This window comes from Prionailurus bengalensis, chromosome X, assembly GCF_016509475.1.
Source record: "Prionailurus bengalensis isolate Pbe53 chromosome X, Fcat_Pben_1.1_paternal_pri, whole genome shotgun sequence".
Classification (NCBI taxonomy): domain Eukaryota; kingdom Metazoa; phylum Chordata; class Mammalia; order Carnivora; family Felidae; genus Prionailurus; species Prionailurus bengalensis.
Window position 1 is genome coordinate 81,065,559 of NC_057361.1, and position 22,019 is coordinate 81,087,577.

Here is a 22,019-nt window from a genome sequence, read left to right on the forward strand (position 1 = left end):
CTTATTAAACTCAGCATAATACCTCCCAGTTCCATCCATGTTGCTGCCAATGGCATGATTTCATTCTTTCTCAATGTCAAGTAGTATTCCATTGTATATATAAACCACATCTTTATCCATTCATCAGTTGATGGACATTTAGGCTCTTTCCATAATTTGGCAATTGTTGAAAGTGCTGCTATAAGATCCACTGTAGTGGTGCCTGGGTGGCACAATCGGTTAAGTGTCCCACTCGTGATCTCACAGGTTCGTGAGTTCGAGCCTCACGTCAGGCTGTGTGTTAATGGTGCAGAACCAGCTTGTGATTCTGCCCCTCCCCAAATTGTGTTCTCGCTCTCTCTCTCTCTCAAAATAAATAAATAAATAAAGTTTAAAAATCCACTGTATTGAGCACCCATTTTAGAAGCACTTCTAAGAGATGTTAAAGTGATCTGTTAAAACTTGGTAGGTTTACTCCTCAATCCAAATCCCAGTGAATTCCAATCTATTATGTCCAAATGGTCATTTCCAGTATTTGAGGATTCAACTATGGCTGATGTTACATAGAAAGAGAGACAGAGAGGGAGAGAAGGAGAGAAGGGGAGAGGGAGAGAGAGACAGAAAGGACAAAAAGAACTTCACATTCTATCTATGCAAAACATTTTAAGAAGCCAGAAGTATCTGCCTTAAACATCACTGCCCCAAATGTGAATCTTTGCCTTTCTCGGTACCAAGATAAAGAGTTTACCCAGGTTGCCCTCATTGCAGTCATCACAGATCCCTTTTAGTCCACAATGATACCACTACCTCATATAGGTGAAGAGGTTTGTGTTTTTCAGAAACCTTTTCTATACTTTATCTACTTGGAGCTATTCTATATAAGCTGAGCTTACTAACCAAGGAAGACAGAGCATTTGGATGAAATGTACTGCATAAAATAAAAAAAATAGTTACCACTAACACAGGAAGAGTCCATATTATCCTGATTTAAAGTAGTCTTTATAAAAATGTCCCAGTTTACTCTCAGACGCCCAAAAGAGAAATGAGCTTTTGTTGTGTGTGTGTGTGTGTGCACATGTGTGTATGTGTGTTTGGCTTGTATGTGTTTACATGTGTGTGTGACATAACATATTTTTTAAAAACACAGCTCCAGGGGCACCTAGGTGGCTCACTCAGTTAAACGTCTGACCTCAGCTCAGGTCATGATCTCGTGGTTCAAGCCCAGCATCAGACTCTGTGCTGACAGTGCAGGGCCTGCTTCAGATCCTCTGCCTCCCTCTCTCTCTGCCCCTCCACCCCCTCAAAAATAAATAAAAATTAAAAAAACACAGCTTCAGGCAGGTCAAGATTTTCCTAGCTGCACTGGTGACAGATCAAGGCTTGTTTTGTTGTTTTTGCAAACACTTCTCCTAAAGAGAATTTTTAGAAACTTGCAGAACATTAGCTTTATGGATGGGCCAAGAAGTTTTCAAAATGAAAAAAAAAAATCAGAAACCTAAAATGAGGTAGTACTGGGAGTGAAATAGGCAGGAAAGGGGCTTTTTATGTCATCTTTCAAAGATATTTGAAACAATCGGGAGTCTTCTTAATGCAGAGTCTTTGAAACCAAAGTTGCACTTCAGGTTGGAAACAATATTAGAAAAGAAAGAGCTTCCATGAATTGCCCTGTTCTGAGGCAGTGAAGTTTATCTTAAAAGCTAGTGAATAGTAGAGTTTCTTGCCAGTGACTATAGCCTGTCAGCTTGTCATTCTTTGCTCCCCTCTGCCATACAGTGACGGAACGGATAACCAGAAAAATAGGGTATTTGGTTATAAGGTGGCCTCATAGAACAGCAGCCAGTACAGTATTTGGCATGTGGAAGACATTCAAAATTCATTTACGTGGTGATGGTAACAGGATAACCATACACTTTGTTATTTAAACGGGGACACTTTTTAGGTTAAAAGTGGCAGATCTTAATAAGTACAGCAGGTATAAACTATAACTGTCCACAGGCTGATCACTCTAGTTATGAAGTACAGAATTCAGATAGTGAATTTAATTCCAGACATTGGTGACTAAGTAAAGGTTGTAATAGTCTGATTATATACAGAGTACAGTCAAGTTGGAGACTATTGCTTGACTCTGAAGAAGTCAGGTGATTGTTAAAAGATAGATGTTCTCCAAAGAAAGCTCAAGTCTGTCTGATTGTGTCTCCAATTTTAGGTTTATAATATTTTTCATTATGTAAAACTACTTATTAAGAAAGACAACTGTCACAGGAAAGAATAAAAAGCATGTAAACAATTTGACTATATCATATTACCAAGAATATATAACAGACAAAAAACTTTCCATTGAAGATCCAGTGATCTCAAGAAAATAAGAGAATTGTTTCTCTCCCAGGAACCCTTCCAAACACCTCACTCCACTGCCAATAATCTACCTTACACAAAAATGCAAGTGACTCCTACTGAATGTCCATAAACCAAGTTTACAGGCCCGGTCTTATTGCTAGAATTGACGGATGGGCCCTTCCAACCCTTCTTATAATATCTGAAAAGTACAGTGGATTCAAAGGGCAACTTTTATAACATCTGACCCTCTTTCAGCATATATCCAACAAAAATTTTTCGGAGTTGAGAGTCTACCATTCAGTCATGTAGTAGCCATTTTCCTAAGTAATCTTTTCAGCTTCCTCAGAAAAGAAACTTGTCAGTCAGGATGATCAAAGTATCTACTATGCCAGCAATGGCCACATTACCAACCAGCAGCCATTTGGCAATATTTCAAGGCTTGTTCCAGAATAGCTGGAAGTAAAACAATTCTTGGATTTTAAAATCATGGAATCCCAACAGTTCCAATGAAATTGGAGTTAGTTATCCTAGGTCCCTTAAGGAGAAAAAAATTACCCTGTTTGTGAACATAAAGTAATCATGTTGTTCAAAGTCAACACAACTCTAAGGATACAGACAAATGCACGTAGATCTGTACACCCAGTAAACATCCTTAATTCTATGCTGCAAAAAAGGATTACTGGCAAAAAGAATCTTTAAATTACCCTTATAGCATGTGTTGCCTTGGCAAAACATCAAATGGCCCTTTCTTCAATGGCCAAACTAATGGAGAAAGGATATATCCACAGATGGCAACAAGACATGTATCGAGCCAATTATTATAGTGTCTCTCAACAATGCTTTTATCATACATCAATCAGCTATTAAAATATTAGAACAATACCTGGAAAATAAGCAGCAAAAGAGAGGTGTGGTCTGGCTAACCAGAAGTCTGGGTGGTTATTCCTGAGTAATTAAGATCTGGCTTAAACATTCATAGTTTATAACCTTACACGTAATGACAGCTCCTGACTAACTTTAAGTAGCTTTTTAATTGTCCCCTTCTAACTCTCACCCAGTCACTAATGCGATACCAAAGAGGCTAAAGACTTGCTCATTTCTGAGAAACTAAATGCTAATATATTACTTCTCTGCTTATTCATATTCTGAAAGAGGATTTAGTGGGCAACCTGATTTCAAAGATAAGCATACTTATAGTGGGATCGGAAAGAGCCTGGTTTAAGGTAAATGTCACTAAAAGAAACCAAAATTTTAGCTTTTTCAGCAACTCACTTGTTTATCTTGAGAAAATTACTTTATCTCCACATGTTCTCTTCAGTAGAAGCAATGGAAGCTTTGAACTACATGACTTATAAATGTACTTCCAATATAGACAGTTTATGTTAACTTTGGTCAGAAGAAACTTCATCTACAAAGAAGGCTGACCTTATGTATAAATTTTATTTGTAGGAACATCAGGACCACCTTACCCCATATACACTCAAATCCAGATACTTGGATGATAGTTTCAGTCATGCCACTGGAATATTTACAGTAAATTACTTAACTTTTCTGGGCCTTTATCTTTCTCTGTAAAAGGGATGAAATGCACCAATAGCTTTCAAATGACATTCCATTGGGGCCTTGGATTTCATAGGCCTATAGAGCTATGAATACTTCAAGAACCACCAAAAGAGAAGGCAAAAGGAAAGACCAACAGGAAAGCCAATTGTGTGAGACTCTTGGACACCTATATGCATCATGACACTGATCAGAGCAGTTCTGCTTTATCAATATTACTATTTGGGTAAGGTAATATTTTACTTGAAAAGGGGGGTTCAACAAATGAAAGGAAACTTGAAAATCATAGAACTAAGTTGTTTCCTGAGTTTGGTTTCATAAAGAGTAAGCACTTATTTGTTAAATGACTAATCCTGTAGTTCTAAACCAAGTACCAGCAAACTTTTTCTGGGAAAGGCCACATAGTAAATATTTTAGGATTTGTATGCCACTCAAACTCTGTCACTACTACTCATCGCTACCTTTGTAGCATGAAAGCAGCCTCACTGGACAAAATATAAATGAGTGGTGATGGGGCACCTGGGTGGCTCAGTCAGTTAAATGTCCAACTCTTGATTTTGGCTCAGGTCATGATCTCATGGTTCATGAGATCAAGCCCAACATCAGGCTCTGTGCTATCAGCACAGAGCCTGCTTGGGATTTTCTCTCTCCCTCTCTTTCTCTGGCCCTCCCCTGCTCTCCCCCCTCAAAATAAATAAATAAAAATTTTTAAAAAATTAAATAAATGAATGGTTGGAGGAGCCAAAATGGCGGAACAGCATGAAAGTTTTTTGTGTGTCTCACGTCCATGAAATACAGCCAGAACAATAAACCATCCTACACACCTAGAAAACTGATCTGAGGATTAACACAACAATCTGCACAACCTGAACCACAGAATTCAACAGGTATGCAGCGCAGAGAGGTGAACTGGGGGAGAGAGAAGCCATGGAGAACAGGAAGCCACTTTTGCATGCTGAGAGAGGACGGAGATGGGGGGTGGAAATACAGGAAAAGCCACCCCCAAAAGCAGCTGGAGAGAAAGTGGAAAAGTGGAAACAGCCACAGAAACTTAACTAAAAAGGGAGAAAGGAGAGAGGGTTTAAATTCCATTAATACTATAAACAGGGGGAGCACAGAGTCTGAAACTCCACAGTCCGATAACTGGCGGTGCTCTCGTGGGAAGGGAGAATCCCCAGGAGAATAGTGGAGTCCGGGATTCTTCAAGCCACACTTGGAAAGGCAGTTCCCCTGCTGGGAGGACACCTGGTAGAGGCTTTGTGGGTCCCCCAAAGGCAAGGCCCCAGTGGACCTAGGAGAACCACATTCACTGGTGCTGGAACAAGTTTGTTAAGGGTGAATGAAACCTGGTGTGAGATGTGGTTGTGATTTTCCATAATACCTGAAATGCTGCTGCTACACTATCTCGTGAACATTTTCTGTGGTGGGCTGGCACCCTGCCACAGTCTCTGGGTATTGACAGCCGCATGGTCCCACAAACATTCCTAGGTGTAGCCAGCACCCAGCCAGTGCTCAGTAAGACGCTACTGCAGAGAGACAGAATGTGTCAAAGCTGCAGTCCTTCAGAAGTGAGGGGTCAGGAAACACAGGCACATCTGAGATAAAACTCAGGAGGAAGGTGCCACCTGGCAACCTGATGGCTTGGTCACAGTGTAAAAATGGGGAGTGGAAAGAAGCTGGACACAAAGGAAGGGGTACAATTACTGACTGTGGAGAACAGAGTTCCAATACTAGAGACTGGGTAGCTGGATGACACCATTTTCACCGCATACACACCTACAAGCTCCACAACAATCCATACTAATAAGCTAAGCAACGCCATCTACTGGAGAACAGAGCCATTACACTAAGCCCATTCCAACTGGGCCAACCTAGCTCTACAAGAACACAAGTCTCTCCACCTGCTTCGTTTATGGACTATAAAGCACTTCATAGTTTGACTTCTAGGGGAAAACAGTAATTTCAGTCATTTTCCAGTTTGTTCACTGGTGCATCTATTCAATTTGCTTTCTTTTTTTTTTCTCTTTTTCATTTCTTTTCTTTTTATTGAATATGGAAAGAGAACAAATTCATTTTTATTTTCAATTTTTATTAAAAATATTTTTCTTTAATTTTTTCAATTATATTTTTACTTTTGTGTAAATATTTTCAAATTCAATTTTACTTCTATCATTTCATTTTAGCCTACTTCAGTGTATTAATTTTTTTCAAATTTTCAAACAATTTCCTTTTTTTACTTTCCCCTTTTTTCCCACCTAGGATCTAGCGTCATTTATTCGATTTTTGTGTGATTGTGACTTTCTTATTTTTTTTTAATTTTTTTACCTCATTAATTCCTTTTCTCCCTTCAAAATGACAAAATGAAGGAATTCACCCCAAAAGAAAGAGCAGGAAGAAACGACAGCCAGGGACTTAACTAACACATATACAAGCAAGATGTCTGAACCAGAGTATAGAATCATGAGAATAAGAATACTAGCTAGAGTTAAAAATAGTAGAATCCCTTTCTGCAGAGATAAAAGAAGTAAAGCTAGTCAGGATGAAATAAAAAATGCTATAAATGAGCTGCAATCACGGATGGATGCCACGGTGGCAAGGATGGATGAGGCAGAACAGAGAATCAGTGATATAGAGGACAAACTTATGGAGAATAATGAAGCAGAAAAAAAGAGGATGATTAAGGCAAAAGAGCACGATTTAAGAATCAGAGAAATCGGTGACTCGTGAAAAAGGAACAACATCAGAATCATAAGGGTCCCAGAAGAGTAAGATAAATAAATAGGGGTAGAAGCATTATGTGAGCAAATCATAGCAGAAAACTTTCTTAACCTGGGGAAAGAAACAGACATTAAAATCCAGGAAGCACAGAGGACTCCCATTGGATTCAAGAAAAACTGACCATCCACGAGGCATATCATAGTCAAATTCACAAAATACTCAGGCAAGGAGAGAATCATGAAAGCAGCAAGGAAAAAACAGTCCTTAACCTACAAGGGAAGACAGGTCAGGTTTGCAGCAAACTTATCCACAGAAAATTGGCAGGCCAGAAAGAAGTGGCAGGATATATTCAATGTGCTGGCTCAGAAATATATGCATCCAAGAATTATTTATCCAGCAAGGCTGTCATTCAAAATAGGAGAGAAAAAAGTTTCCCAGTCAAACAAAAACTAAAGTAGTTTGTGACCACTAAACCAGCCCTGCAAGAAATTTTAAGGGGGATTCTCTGAGGGGAGAAAACATGAAAAAATAAAACAAATAAATAAAGACCAAAAGCAACAAAGACAAGAAAGGACCAGAGAACACCACCAGAAACTTCAACTCTACAAGCAACATAATGGCAATAAATTCAAATCTTTCAGTACTCACTCTAAACATCAATGGACTCAATGATCCAACAGAAGACATAGAGTAACAGAATGGATAAGAGAACAAGATGCATCCATATGCCATTCACAAGAGACACACTTTAGACCTAAAGACACCTTCAGATTGAAAGTAAGGGGATTGAGAACCATCTATCATGCTAATGGTCAACAAAAGAAAGCTGGAGTAGCCATACTTATATAAGACAATGGAGACTTTAAAATAGGGGCACCTGGGTAGCTCAGTCGATTGAGCGTCCGACTTCAGCTCAGGTCTGTGAGTTTGAGCCCCACATCAGGCTCCGTGCTGACAGCTCAGAGCCTGGAGTCTGCTTCGGATTCAGTGTCTCCCTCTCTCTCTCTGCCCCTCCCCTGCTCATTCTCTGTCTCAAAAATCAATAAAAACATTTTTTTAATTAAAAAAATAAGACTGTATCAAGAGATGAAGGAGGGCGTTATATCATAATTAAGGGGTCTATCCACCAAGAATACCTAACAATTGTAAACATTCATGCACCCAATGTAGGACAACTCAAATATATAAATCAATTAATCACAAACATAAAGAAACTCATTGATAGTAATATCATTATAGTAGGGGACGTCAACACCCCATTCACAGCAATGGACAGACCATCTAATCAAACAATTAACAAGGAAGCAATGGCTTTGAATGACACACTGGACCAGATGGACTTAAAAGGTATATTCAGAACATTTCATTCCAAAGCAGAGGAATATATATTTTTCTCCAGTGCACATGGAATGTCCTCTAGAATAGACTACATACTGGGACAAAAGTCAGCCCTAAACAAGTACAAAAATATCAAGATCATACCATGCATATTTTTAGACCACAACATTATTAAACTCGAAATCAACCACAAGAAAATATTTGGAAAGGTAACAAATACTTGGAGACTAAATATCATCCTACTAAAGAATGAATGAGCTAACTAAGCAGTTAAAGAGGAAATTAAAAAATTCATGGAAGCCAATGAAAGTGATAACAACACAACCCAAAACCTCTGGGACGCAGCAAAGGCGGTCATAAGAGGAAAGTATATAGTAATCCAGGCCTTCCTAAAGAAGGAACAAAGATTTCAGATACACAACCTAACCTTATGCCTTAGAGAGCTGGAAAAAGTACAGCAAATAAAACCCAAATCCAGCAGAAGATGGGAAATAATAAAGATTAGAGCAGAAATTAATGCTATCAAAAAAAAAGAACAGATTAATGAAACCAGAAGCTGGTTCTTTGAAAGAGTTAACAAAATTGATAAACCACTAGCCAGTTTGATCAAAAAGAAAAAGGAAAAGACCCAAAAAAATACAATCAAGAATGAAAGAGGAGAGATCACAACCAACACAGCAGAAATAAAAACAATAATAAGAGAATATTATGAGCGATTATATGCCAATAAAATGGGCAATCAGGAAGAAATGGATAAATTCAGAGAAACATATACACTACTAAAACTGAAACAGGAAGAAGTAGAAAATTTTAACAAGCCTGTAACCAGTAAAAAAATATGTTAGTAATCAAAAATCTCCCAAAAGAACAAGTGTCCAGGGCCAGATGGGTATCCAGGGGAATTCTACCAAACATTTAAAGAAGAGTTAACACCTATTCTCTTAAAGCTGTTCCAAAAACTAGAAATGGAAGGAAAACTTCCAAACTCTTTCTATGAAGCCAGAATTCCATTGATTCCAAAATGAGACAGAGACCCCACTAACAAGGAAAACTATAGACCAATTTCCCTGATGACCATGACTGCAAAAATCCTCAACAAGATATTAGCCAAATGGTTCCAACAATACATTTAAAAAATTATTCACCAAGACCAAGTGGGATTTATACCTGGGATGCAAGGATGGCTCAATATCCACAAAACAATCGATGTGATTCATCACATCAATAAAAGAAAGGACAAGAACCACATGATCCTCTCAATAGATGCAGAGAAAGCATTTGACAAAATACAGCATCCTTTCTTGATAAAAACCCTCAAGAAAGTAGGGATAGACAGATCATACCTCGAGATCATAAAAGCCATATACGAGTGACCCAATGCTAATATCATCCACAATGGGGAAAACCTGAGAGCTTTACCCCTAAGGTCAAGAACAAGACAGGAATGTCCACTCTTGCCACTGTTATTCAACATAGTATTGGAAGTATTAGCCCCTGCATTCAGACAACTCAAAGAAATAAAAGGCATCCAAATCAGCCGGGAGGAGGTCAAACTTTCACTCTTCGCAGATGACATGATACTCTATATTGAAAACCCAAAAGATTCCACCAAAAGACTGCTAGAACTGATCGATGAATTCAGGAAAGTCGCAGGATAAAAAATCAATGCACAGAAATTGGTTGCATTCCTATACACCAACAATGAAGCAACAAAAAGAGAAATCAAGGAACTGATCCCATTTATAATTGCACCAAAAAACATAAAACACCTAGGAATAAACCTAACTAAAGAAGTGAAAAATCTATACACTGAAAACTATAGAAAGCTTATGAAAGAAATTGAAGAAGATACAAAACAATGGAAAAATATTCCATGCTCCTGGATAGGAAGAACAAATATTGTTAAAATGTCAATACTACCCAAAGCAATCTACATATTCAATGCAATCACTATCAAAATAACACCAGCATTCTTCACAGAGCTAGAGCAAAGATTCCTAAAATTTGTATGGAACCAGAAAAGACCCTGAAGAGCCAAAACAATCTTGAAAAAGAAAACCAAAGCAGGAGGCATCACAATCCTAGACTTCAAGCTATACTACAAAGCTGTAATCATCAACCCAGTATGGTACTGGCATAAGAACAGACACTCAGATCATTGGGACAGAATAGAGAACACAGAAGTGGACCCACAAACGTATGGCCAACTAATCTTTGACAAAGCAGGAAAGAATATCCAATGGAATAAAGACAGTCTCTTCAGCAATTGCTGCTGTGAACATTGGACAGGAACATGCAGAAGAATGAACCTGGACCACTCTCTTACACCATACACAAAAATAAACTCAAAGTGGATGAAAGACTTCAATGTAAGAAATCCTTGAGAAGAAAGCAGGCAAAAACCTCTTTGATCTTGGCCGCAGCAACTTCTTACTCAACACATCTCTGAAGGCAAGGGAAACAAAAGCAAAAATGAACTACTCGGACCACATCAAAATAAGAAGCTTCTGCACAGTGAAGGAAACAATCAGCAAAACTAAAAGGCAACCGATGGAATGGGAGAAGATATTTGGAAACGACATATCAGATAAAGGGTTAGTATCCAAAATCTACAAAGAACTTATCCAACTCCACACCCAAAAAACAAATAATCCAGTGAAGAAATGGGAAAAATACATGAATAGACACCTCTCCAAGGAAAACATCCAGATGTCCGACACATGAAAAGATGTTCAAAATCACTCATCATCAGGAAAAAACAAACCAAAACCACAATGAGATACCACCTCAGACCTGTCAGAATGGCTAACATTAACAATTCAGGCAACAACAGATGTTGGCGAGGATGCAGAGAAAGAGGATCTCTTTTGCATTGTTGGTGAGAATGCAAGCTGGTGCAGCCACTCTGGAAAACAGTATGGAGGTTCCTCAAAAAATTAAAAATGGAACTACACTACCACCCAGAAATTGCACTACTAGGTATTTATCCAAGAGATATAGGTATACTGTTTTTAAAGGACACATGCATCCCAACGTAACTGACAAGACTATTGTAAAGCTTGAATCTGTTAACAGTTATAAAATGCCTGGTATATGGGCTTTAGTGGATATTTTTTATTTGTGACTCCACATTCATTATCCACCCTCTCTGCTCTACTCTGGGTTCCAAGAGTAAAAATTATATTGACTACATTAGCTGGGCTCCTTTGCCCTTGGGCTTCCCATCAGATCCAAACAATGAGCAAGCGGCACTGGCAAGATATAAGAAGATAGGAGGAGAGAAAAATCAGATTATTTATTCCCTCTACTCTTTCTCTGCCAGGCTGTGATTTGGCAGTTCCCATTATGTTGACCTTTCATTATGGATCCCCTTTCCAGTTTTCTTTTATTATTATTTTTTTTAATATGAAATTTATTGTCAAATTCGTTTCCATACAACACCCAGTGCTCATCCCAACAGGTGCCCTCCTTCATGCCCTCCCCTCCTTCCAAGCCCCATCAACCCTCAGTTTATTCATTTTAGCCACTCTGACTGGCGTGAGGTGGTATCTCACGTGTGGCTTTGATTTGTATTTCCCTGATGAGGGTGACTTCGAGCATCTTTTCATGTGCCTGTTGGCCATCTGGACCTCTTCTTTAGAAAATTATCTATTCATGTCATCTTCCCATTTCTTCACTGGATTATTTGTTTTTTGGATATGGAGTTTGGTGAGCTCTTTATAGATTTTGGATACTAGCCCTTTGTCTGATATGTCATTTGCAAATATCTTTTCCCATTCTATTGGTTGCCTTTTAGTTTTGTTGATTATTTCCTTTGCAGTGCAGAAGCTTTTTATCTTCATGAAGTCCCAATAGTTCATTTCTGCTTCTAATTCCCTTGCCTTTGGAAATGTGTCAAGTAAGAAATTGTTGTGGCTGAGGTTAGAGAGGTTTTTTTTTCTGCTTTCTCCTCTAGGGTTTTCATGGTTTCCTGTCTCACATGCAGGTCCTTTATCCATTTTGAGTTTATTTTTGTGAGTGGTGTAAGAAAGTGGTCCAGTTTCATTCTTCTGCATGTTGCTGTCCAGTTCTTCCAGCACCATTTGTTAAAGAGACTGTCTTTTTTCCGTTGGATATTCTTTCCTGCTTTGTCAAAGATTAGTTGGCCTTACTTTTGTGGGTCAAATTCTGGAGTCTCCCCTTTCCGGTTTTAGGTAGACCCATTTTCTCCCCTTGTCCCTTCAAGTCTAGGGTGCTGATAATTTCCTAAAGTTATTAGTCTCAAGGCACTTCACCATCCCTTGTTGGTTCCCATAACCCTGTTCACACCTTTGTAAATGCTCCCTTAATCAATGTTTCTTCAGTTGTCCTTTGAGTGTGTTATCTTTTTCCTACTAGAACTCTAACTAACACATAGAGATGCTAATATTAATTACCCCATCCTTCTGAATACACATTTCTAAATATGCTGCTTTCATTTTTTTGATCCAGTAAAAAACATCCCAAAATGTAATATAGGTTTCAGATCAACTTTTTACTAAAAAAGCTTTCTCCGGGGGCTCCTGGGTGGCTCAGTCAGTTGAGCGCCCTACTTCGGCCCAGGTCATGATCTCTCCATCTGTGTGTTCAAGCCCCGCATCAGGCTCTGTGCTGACAATTGAGAGCCTGCAGTCTGCTTCGGATTCTGTGTCTCCCTCTCTCTTTGCCCCTACCCTGCTCATGTTCTCTCTCTCTCTCTCTCTGTCAAAAATAAATTTATTTTTAAAAAAAGAAGAAGAAAGCTTTCTCTGCCCAAACATGAAAGATTGTTCCTTGGAAAATTGTCAAATATAACAAACCACATAAAGTCCTATCTTAATATTTGCAAATATCTTGCAATTAATTGAAACAAGGAGGGGCGTGGGGGTTGCTTAGTCAGTTAAGCGTCTGACTTCAGCTCAGGTCATGATCTCACAGTCCATGAGTTTGAGCCCCACATCAGGCTCTCTGCTGACAGCTCAGAGCCTGGAGCCTGCTTCAGATTCTGTGTCTCCCTCTCTCTCTGACCCTTTCCCACTCGCTCGTTCTCTCTCTCTCTCTCTCAAAAATAATAAATAAACATTAAAAAGTTTTTTAAAAAAGAAACAAGGGAAGAACAGGTGGAAAATCTATCTAGTAGATTTAACAGTAAGTTCTTGGTGTAAATTGGTTGACTCCTCCAAGGCCAAAAAAACAGTCCCCCCTCATCTTGGGGAGATGCAGTTCTGCTTTAATTAATCTATAGACCAGGCCAATGACCACAAACAGTTGCATAACTCCTGAGCAAATTTTCAAAAGTAGCTGTTGATAATAGAAACACTGGAGGTATTACATACAAAACTGATAAAGATTTTTGTTCATTTGTTTTTAAATGGTGTAATGTGTTGGTAAAGGGATGAAGAAATGCATATGCCATTCAACCTTTATAAAAAGATTATATCAATTTGTGTTCTCACCAACCCTAAGAATTTCTGTAGTGCTGTTTCTTGCCAACAATAGTGTAAAAATTTTAATTTTGTTTATTTTGCAGTATCTCATTAAGGCTTAATTTTTCTCCCTTATTTCCAATGTGGTTGGCCATTTAAATTTTCTCTTTAGTAGCATGTTTATGCAAGTCTCTTGACCATTTTTCTTTTTCCAAATTTTTAAATTTTTATTTATTTATTTTTTTAATTTCTGGTTAGTTGGCACACAATGTTACATTAGTTTTAGGTGTACAACTTAGTGATTTGACAAGTTTATACATTATTCTATGTTCACAAGTGTAGCTACCATCTGTCCTGTTACATCACTATTACAATATCATTGACTATATTCCTTCATCTGTGAGTTTTACTCCCATGACTTCTTCATTCCATAACTAGAAGCCTGTAGCTCCCTCTCCCCTTCATCCATTTTCCCCAACCTCCAACCTGTCTCACTTATGACAACAACCAATTTGTTCTGTGTAGTTATAGGTTTGATTCTGCTTTTTGTTTGTTCATTCATTTGTTTCTCTCTCTTTTTTTTAGATTCCACTAATGAGTTGAATCATATGGTATTTATCTTTCTCAGTCTGACTTATTTCACTTAGCTTAATATCCTTTAGGTCCATCCATGTCTAAGATGGTACAATCTCATCTTTTTATGGCTGGGTAATATTCCATTTTGTATATATACCATATCTTCCTTATCCATTTACTATTGATGGACACAGGTTGCTTCTATATTTTGGCCATTGTAAATAATGCTGCAAGAAACATAGGGGTGCATATATCTTTCCAAATTAGTGTTTTTGTTTTCTTTGTGTAAATGCCCAGCAGTGGAATTATTGGATCATGTGGTATTTTTATTTTTAATTTTTTGATGAACCTCCATAATGTTTTCCACAATGGCTGTACCAATTTACATTCCCACCAAAAGTGCACAAAGGTTATTTTCTCCACATCTTCTTCAATGCTTGTTATTTCTTATCATTTTGATTTTAGCAATTCTGAAAGGTATAAGGTGATATCCCATTGTGTTTTTTATTTGAATTTCCCTGATCATTACTGGTATTGAGCATCTTTTTATGTATATGCTGGCCATCTGTATATCTTTTTTTGAAAAAATGTTATTCAGGTCCTCTGCCCATTGTTTGGTTTTACATATACATTTTTTGAATACTAACTCTTTTTCAGATATATCATTTGAAAATATCTTCTTCCATTCAGTAGGTTGTCTTTACATCTTGTTGATGGTTTTCTTAGTTCTACAAATCTTTTTATTTTGATGTAGTCCCAATCATTTACTTTTGCTTTTATTTCCCTTGTCTTAGAAGACATATCTGGAAAAATCTTGCTACAACCAATGTCAGAAGAATTATTTCCTGTGCTCTTTTCTAGAATTTTTATGGTTTCAAGTCTCATATTTAGGTCTTTAATCCATTTTGAATTTGTTTTTGTGTATGGTGTGAAAAAGTGGTCCAGTTTCATTCTTTTATGTATATCTGTCCAATTTTCCCAGCATCATTCATTTATTGAAGATATCATCTTTTCCCCATTGCATGCTCTTACCTTTGTCATAGTTTAATGGATCATAGCGGTGTGTGGGTTTATATCCGGGTTTTTTATTCTGTCCCATTGTTGTGTCTATTTTTGTGCCTGTACCATACTGTTTTGATTACTACAGCTTTGTAGTGTATCTTGAAATCTGGTATTGTGATACCTCCAGCTTTGTTATTCTTAGAATTGTTTTTCCTATTTGGGATATTCTGTGGTTCCATACCAATTTTAGAATTATTTGTTCCAGTTTTATGAAAAATGATGTTGGTATTTTGATAGGGATTGCATTGAATGTGTATATTGCTTTGGATAATATGGGCAGCTTAACAATATTAATTCTTCCAATCTATTACTGGGAATTATTTTATGTTAAGTACTGGGCTTGAAAGTTCCTAAACTCTGTAAGTAGTGTAAGTAAAAACTTCAATTCTATGAGAAATATGACCCATTATTGCAAATTTTCAGAAAAGACTTTTCCTCATTCAAATCCCAGATAATGATAGATTTCCTTATTTCCCTGTATTACTGCATGTAATTTTTTCTAGCCCATTATTTCATTGAAGTTGTAGCCCTTTGGCTTCCTGGTTTTATATAAAAGGCACTTTGCACTGACCCAAGGTTTTATCTCTTATCTTCATATAGGTGTTCAAACACAAACCTTTAGACTACTAAGCCTTATACCTCCTGCACCTCTCTCTATGGCATCCATATCATAAAATATATATTTACTTCTCTGCTTTTACCTCTCTGTTTCTGAATCCTGGAAATATTTTTATTTTATCTTACTTTCTTAAGAGCTAAGTTATATATTTAATAGAACACTTGTTATAATTTATCTAATATTTCTAGAAATCCTCTAAGAGGATTCTTATGGTATCTAGTTCCAAAAAGTTTCTCAATATTACTTTTAAAATAAAATTTTAAAATTTATTTTTAAAAGATGGATAAATAAAGCATGAAGGAAATTTTAAAATAATACTGAAATAGGAAAAACTTTTCAAATGAAGATATAAAATCTGGGGTCTGTGAAGAAAGTATTTCATTAATTTGGCTATATAAACATTAAAACATTCTGTATGCAAAAAATTACCATTAAGAAAGAAGGTAAATGACAAACTATGAATATTTGCTATGTATGTGTCAGAAAAAGGGCCAATTTCTTTCACATTCAAGGAACTATTAAAATTCAATGAGAAAAAAATGAAAAATGAGCAGTTCACAAAACAAAAATCCAAATCACCAACAAACATATAAATACATAGTCAACTTGACTTATTACTTTTTAATTAATTTATTTACTTTGTAAAAGAGAAAAAGACAGACAGAAAGAGGAAAAGAGAATCCCAAGCAGGCTCCACACTGTCAGCTTAGAGTGCAATGCAGGGCTCGAAGTCACAGAACTCTGAGATCGTGACATGATCCAAAACCAAGAGTCAGATGCTTAACGGACTGAGCCACCAAGCACTCCACAACTTCACTTGTTATTACTAGTGACTACTGGCTACTACAGAGTAGAGGCAGGGAAGGAGGAGGATTTTACTTTTGATCTTTTGCTTTTTCTTTAGAGTTTGAAATTTTACATGAACAGGGATTATTTTTTAATGAAAAAAACTATGTAATAAAAATAATAGCAACAATAATAAAATGCCACAAGGAATAGGTATCCACATCATAATTACAGGGAAACAAAGAGGTAAAGAGAAGGGAGGGCTGAGATGCAAGCAAGCACTGAGCTACTATGTTTTCTGGCTACTTCTAGAGATACTGCTTATATAGAGATGAGGGACAAAGTGGCTGTGTGGCTACAAACTCATCAGTAGGAGCAGTGATGCCTAATTAGTCCATGTTTATTTTTATGCTGTAAGTGTTGCCACATTACATTCTTCATGATAATACTCTGTGTTAATTTGACAGTTCTCATTTTCATGCACATTAATTGTAATTGCATTCTAACTTTCAATCCATTGTTGAGGAATACAGGTGGCAGCCATTATCGTTAGTTATTTATTAAGTGCACAGACATATAGAAAATATTTATTAATATAAAAAAGAAAGAAAACAGACATGTGTTAGCAAAAAAATTATGTTTGAGAAATTCAAACATGATTGAATCTCTTTCTCTTCCAGCTTAACCTGTAAACCCTTAATCTCATATCCAAATGTTCAAGCCCCTCTAAGATATTGCCCTTTCATTTTTATAAAGCATATAATACACAGGGTGAAACAGAGAGGAAAGCTCTGTCATTAGACTGGCTCTAAATTCCCACTTCCTACCTGTGTGCACTTGAGCAAGTTGCTTAAGCTCTCTTAGTTTCAGCCAGTTTCCTCATTTGTAAAATGAAAACCGTAAAAGTACACACAAAGATTGTCAGGAGAATTGAACAAAATGATTAGCATGTGAAACATTTACTATAGTGGCTGACACATGGTCAATAATCCATAAATGTTAGCTATTATTATTGTGAATAATCAATTGTATATTGAGGTCCCAGAACCATGCTAAGACAAAGTGAGAGACACTCTAACCTCTTATAATGTTGTTGAGTGGAAAAGCATGTAAATTCCAAGATGCAGCTATTGAAACCCTATATTGCTCATTGCCAGTACCCAATCAGCCTTACTCTCAAAATGAAAAGTTCCAGCAGTTAAGCCCCAAAGTACAAAACTTCTCTTGTCAACAATGGATCCAGTAGAGGCAACATTTTTATTTTTATTTTTATTTTTTTAATATGAAATTTATTGTCAAATTGGTTTCCATACAACACCCAGTGCTCATCCCAAAAGGTGTCCTCCTCAATACCCATCACCCACCCTAGAGGCAACATTTTTAAAAGGTAGAGGTGGCATCATAGTCATGAAAAGAAAAGTAAATTCAATGAGCAAGGAAAACCAGGTCTTCAGTGGGGCAGAATAATCCAAACCCATAACACTGGTTATTCCCGAAGTATATGATCTAAAAACAAGTCACTAATTGTACCTTAATAGCTTTATAAAGCACACCCTAGAACTGTTTGGTTTTGTTGATTTTGTATGGTACTTCCAACCAGGAAGTACCAGCAGAAAAGAAAAGGCCACTGCTTGAACAGGTATTCCTCAGAAAAAACAAAATATCATAAAGTGGTTTACAAATGGGTGACAACTATGTCTTATGATGCTGGAGGTGGTAGTGGAGTTGATTATAGTGACTACACTGGTAATGAATCTCAAAAGTGCTCTTATGTATTATAAATAACATAATTGGGACTAGTCAAAGTCTCATACAATACAACGTTTTAGAGCTATAAAGGATGCTTCATCCTTAAAAATATGCTCCATTGCATGTGGATATCAAAGCTATTTTCAGGTAAGTACTTTTTAAAATGAAGATTACTGGGCTCATTTGAATCCTTGTATCTTCATTTTTATCAAGCTTTCTATGTGATTCTTATGCAGCCTGAAGTATGAGGGTCATACCTTTAGAGATCCGGATTTAATTTTACAAAAGATAATCTGTTATATAGAAAGTTACCAGCCATAGAATAACCAAAAACATTATGCTTCTTGAAAGCAACATAATGCATGAACCTGAGTCTGAAATCAGACAGATCTATGTTCAACTTACACTTGCACTACTTGTAATTTGGTCTTAGATGAAATAATCTTGTGACCCTCAATTTTTCTGATGTAAGAGTATAGATGAGGATGGATGTCTGGGTGGCTCAGTCAGGTAAGCATCCCACTCTTGATTTTGGCTCAGTTTATGATCTCATGGTTCCTGAGTTCAAGCCCAGTGTTGGGCTCTGATTTGACAGTGCCTGCTTGGGATTCTCTGTCTCTCCCTTTCTCTTTCTCCCCCTCCCCCTCCTCATATTCTATCTCTCTCTCTTTCTTCTTCTTCTTCTTCTTCTTCTTCTTCTTCTTTTTCTTCTTCTTCTCAAGGATAAATATTAATAATAATAATAATAATGATGATGATAATAAGAGTATAGATGAGAAGATTTACTTCTTAGGGTTGTTTCAGGAATTGAATAAGATCACATGTGTAAGCACACAGTACACAATAGATGTTCAATAAATGTTGCTTCTTTGATGTCATACTAGCTGAGGAAATTTGAGAAGAAAGGAAATTAATATATACTGAGTGTTCCCTTTTTGCTGGTATTTTATATACATGTAAGTTCCATAAAGGTAGGGATATTTTTTTCTATTTTCTCCACTAATGTATTTTGTTCACTGAAGCTTAGGACAGAGTCTTGAACGAGGTAAGTGCAAAACAAATAATGTGTGAAAACGATATCCTTATCCCTTCTCTAGATCTCACCCCATCCTGGACTGCCAAACAGATAGGGGTGGGGAGTGAGCTTAGGGTAAAATTCGTAAATGGGTTAAAGGTTAGAGAAGTCTGTTGCATATACCATCTGTAAGAAATGCAAGGGTTTGTGTGTGTGTGTGTGTGTGTGTGTATGTGTGTGTGTGTATGTGTGCTCTATATATTTGGGGACAGCTGTTTTTGACAGCTTGAACTAACAACATAAGGCCATAAATGTTTTGTGTCAAGTATGGACAATGGACAAGTACTATAGAAGGCCTTGTGCAGAAAATGAGATTAGGGCTTGGTCTTACAACATGGGTAGAATTTGATATATAGGTAGTGGGATTCACAGATGAACAGAGCTTTGAAAGCGATCTTTAAGGTTATTCTACCTCCCACCACCCAATGCAGGAATTCTCTCCACCACATCTCTGTTTGCCATCTGACCTCTTATTTCAACACTTTCAGGGACACAAAACTCATTCACTGACTAGTCAGCTCATCTTTTCTGAGCAGCTGATTGTGGCAAAGCTCCTATGTTAAACCAAAGTCTGCCTCTTCAGAACTTCTGCCAATTAGTCCTAGATCTGTCTTTTAAAGCGCCAAAGATTGTCTACTAAATTTCCCACGTGATAACTCTTCCCATTTCAGAAGGCAGGTATTTAGTTCTTCTAAGTCAGGCTGGAGTGAGGAATTCATACCTTCCCTGCACTCATATACATGCCCACGCCCAGTAGCCTGACGAACACTCCCAGTGCCAGTAGAACCTACCCCAAAAAGAAAGCATTTCTGCAAAAATAGAGATGTAAATGAGTCTGCTTAAATAATCATTGCTAAAAACAGAAACTTTCTGGGTGGCCTCCAATTCACAAAAGCAAGCAGCCAGCACAAATATATTCAAGTGAAGAACTGGGAAAATGGATGCATTTTCCCTTCAACAATTATTTTCCCTGAAATTGAACAATTTCTCACACTGTTCAACATTAAACACTAATGATTCCCTGATGCTAAGGCCAACAGAGGCTCCTTAACTGAAAACTACTCCCTCCCAACACTGCATTTCTACAGTCTTAGGCCAAGGTTTGTCCTTAGTCCACGGGAGAATTGGAGTGCCTATAGAATGGATGAGCCTGAAACATGTGTTTACATGAGATGACAAGGGGAATAATTGCACTTGCAGAATTTCACATCAAATCCAAGAGAACGTTGAGGTGTGAAGAATTTTACAAGAACTATTAATATTGTCAAAAATAGCATATTTCTGTGAAATTCTCCAAAACCCAGCCACACTGATCTCACAAGAAAATTGGCCATAACCTAAAGGAACAGATTTTAATTTCATACCCTATCTATGCAGCTTTCATTTATAGTTTAACAGTTTTAGTGAAGAGTTGATATTGCAGTTTTACCAAGCAGATTCATGTTTCCTACATGAATTTTAGGCACTTTTTTCTCCAAAAACTGTCTATAGCTTACCTTTCTAATTGTAGCTTCCAATATACCTCTTCACATATCAGTCTATTGGCTGTGTTCCCGAAATACTCAGTGCTTCTTTCTATATATATTTTTCCCTTAATAAATTCATCCACCAGTAATGTCTCATTCCCTCACCTCCATCTCTCCATGTATTAAAATCCTGCTTATTTCAAGGCCAAGCTCAAATTATTCTTCCTCCATGAACCTTCCATAATTCTTCTATCCTAGTCCCATCCTCTGAATTTTCAAAATAATTTATTTGTGCTGGCCTAGGACAAAAAAACGTTTTAGTCTTTTTTGGAGAAGGGTAAAATGATGCTAGAATTCAAGGAGGAAAAAAAAACAAAGGTACAAAGACATACTCTTGCAATAAGTTGAAAAGGCCAGAATAAGGTTTAATTAATGAAATATACTTATTGAACAAATGTCTATTGAGTTCTCACTATGGGCCGGAAAACCTGAGAGGCACAGTAGTTACAGTACAGGAAAAAAGAAGAAAGATCATACACAAGAAGCAGACATTGATCAAACCACCACACCAATATAGACTGCACAAAGATCTTTTGCTTGAGTACATGGATGGGCAATTGTGCCATTTACTAAAATGAAGGAAATTGAGAAAGGTACAGGTTGGGGTGGAGGTTGGAGGAAGCTGTGAAATACCAAAATGGAAATGTCAAGTGGATAATTGGATGTACAAGTCAAAGACTCAGGAGAGAAACCAAGACTAGAAATGAGAGGAAAGGTTGAAACTCAACAAGCAGAAAGTCAAAAGAAATTGAAAGCAAGTGAAAAGTGGCCAGCCTACAACCAATTCTATAAATGTTGAGCATCTCAAAAGAGACTATATATTGGTGTCAGGATTGATTTGCAGAGTCAAGAGAAAAATCTTAAAGGGTCCAAGCCACATTTACGGTGCTTATCATATTCACCTTTTATTTTATTTTTTTATTTTTTAAATGTTTGTTTCTATTTGAGAGAGAGAGACAGGGTACAAGTAGGGGAAGAACATAGAGAGAGGGAGACACATAATCCAAACCAGGCTCCAGGCTCTGAGCTGTCAGCACAGAGGCCGACATGGGGCTCCAACTCATGAACTGCGAGATCATGCCCTGAGTCAAAGTTGGATGTTTGACTGAGCCACTCAGGGGCCCCCATTCACCTTTTCTTATAATTATATATGGACTTGTTTCATACCTCCTATTATACTTTGGTGGAAGTGAAATAAGGAGGCCAAATAAATAGTGCTCCTTTAACTTCTTTTTTTAATTTTTTTTAATGTTTTTATTTATCTCCTTTGA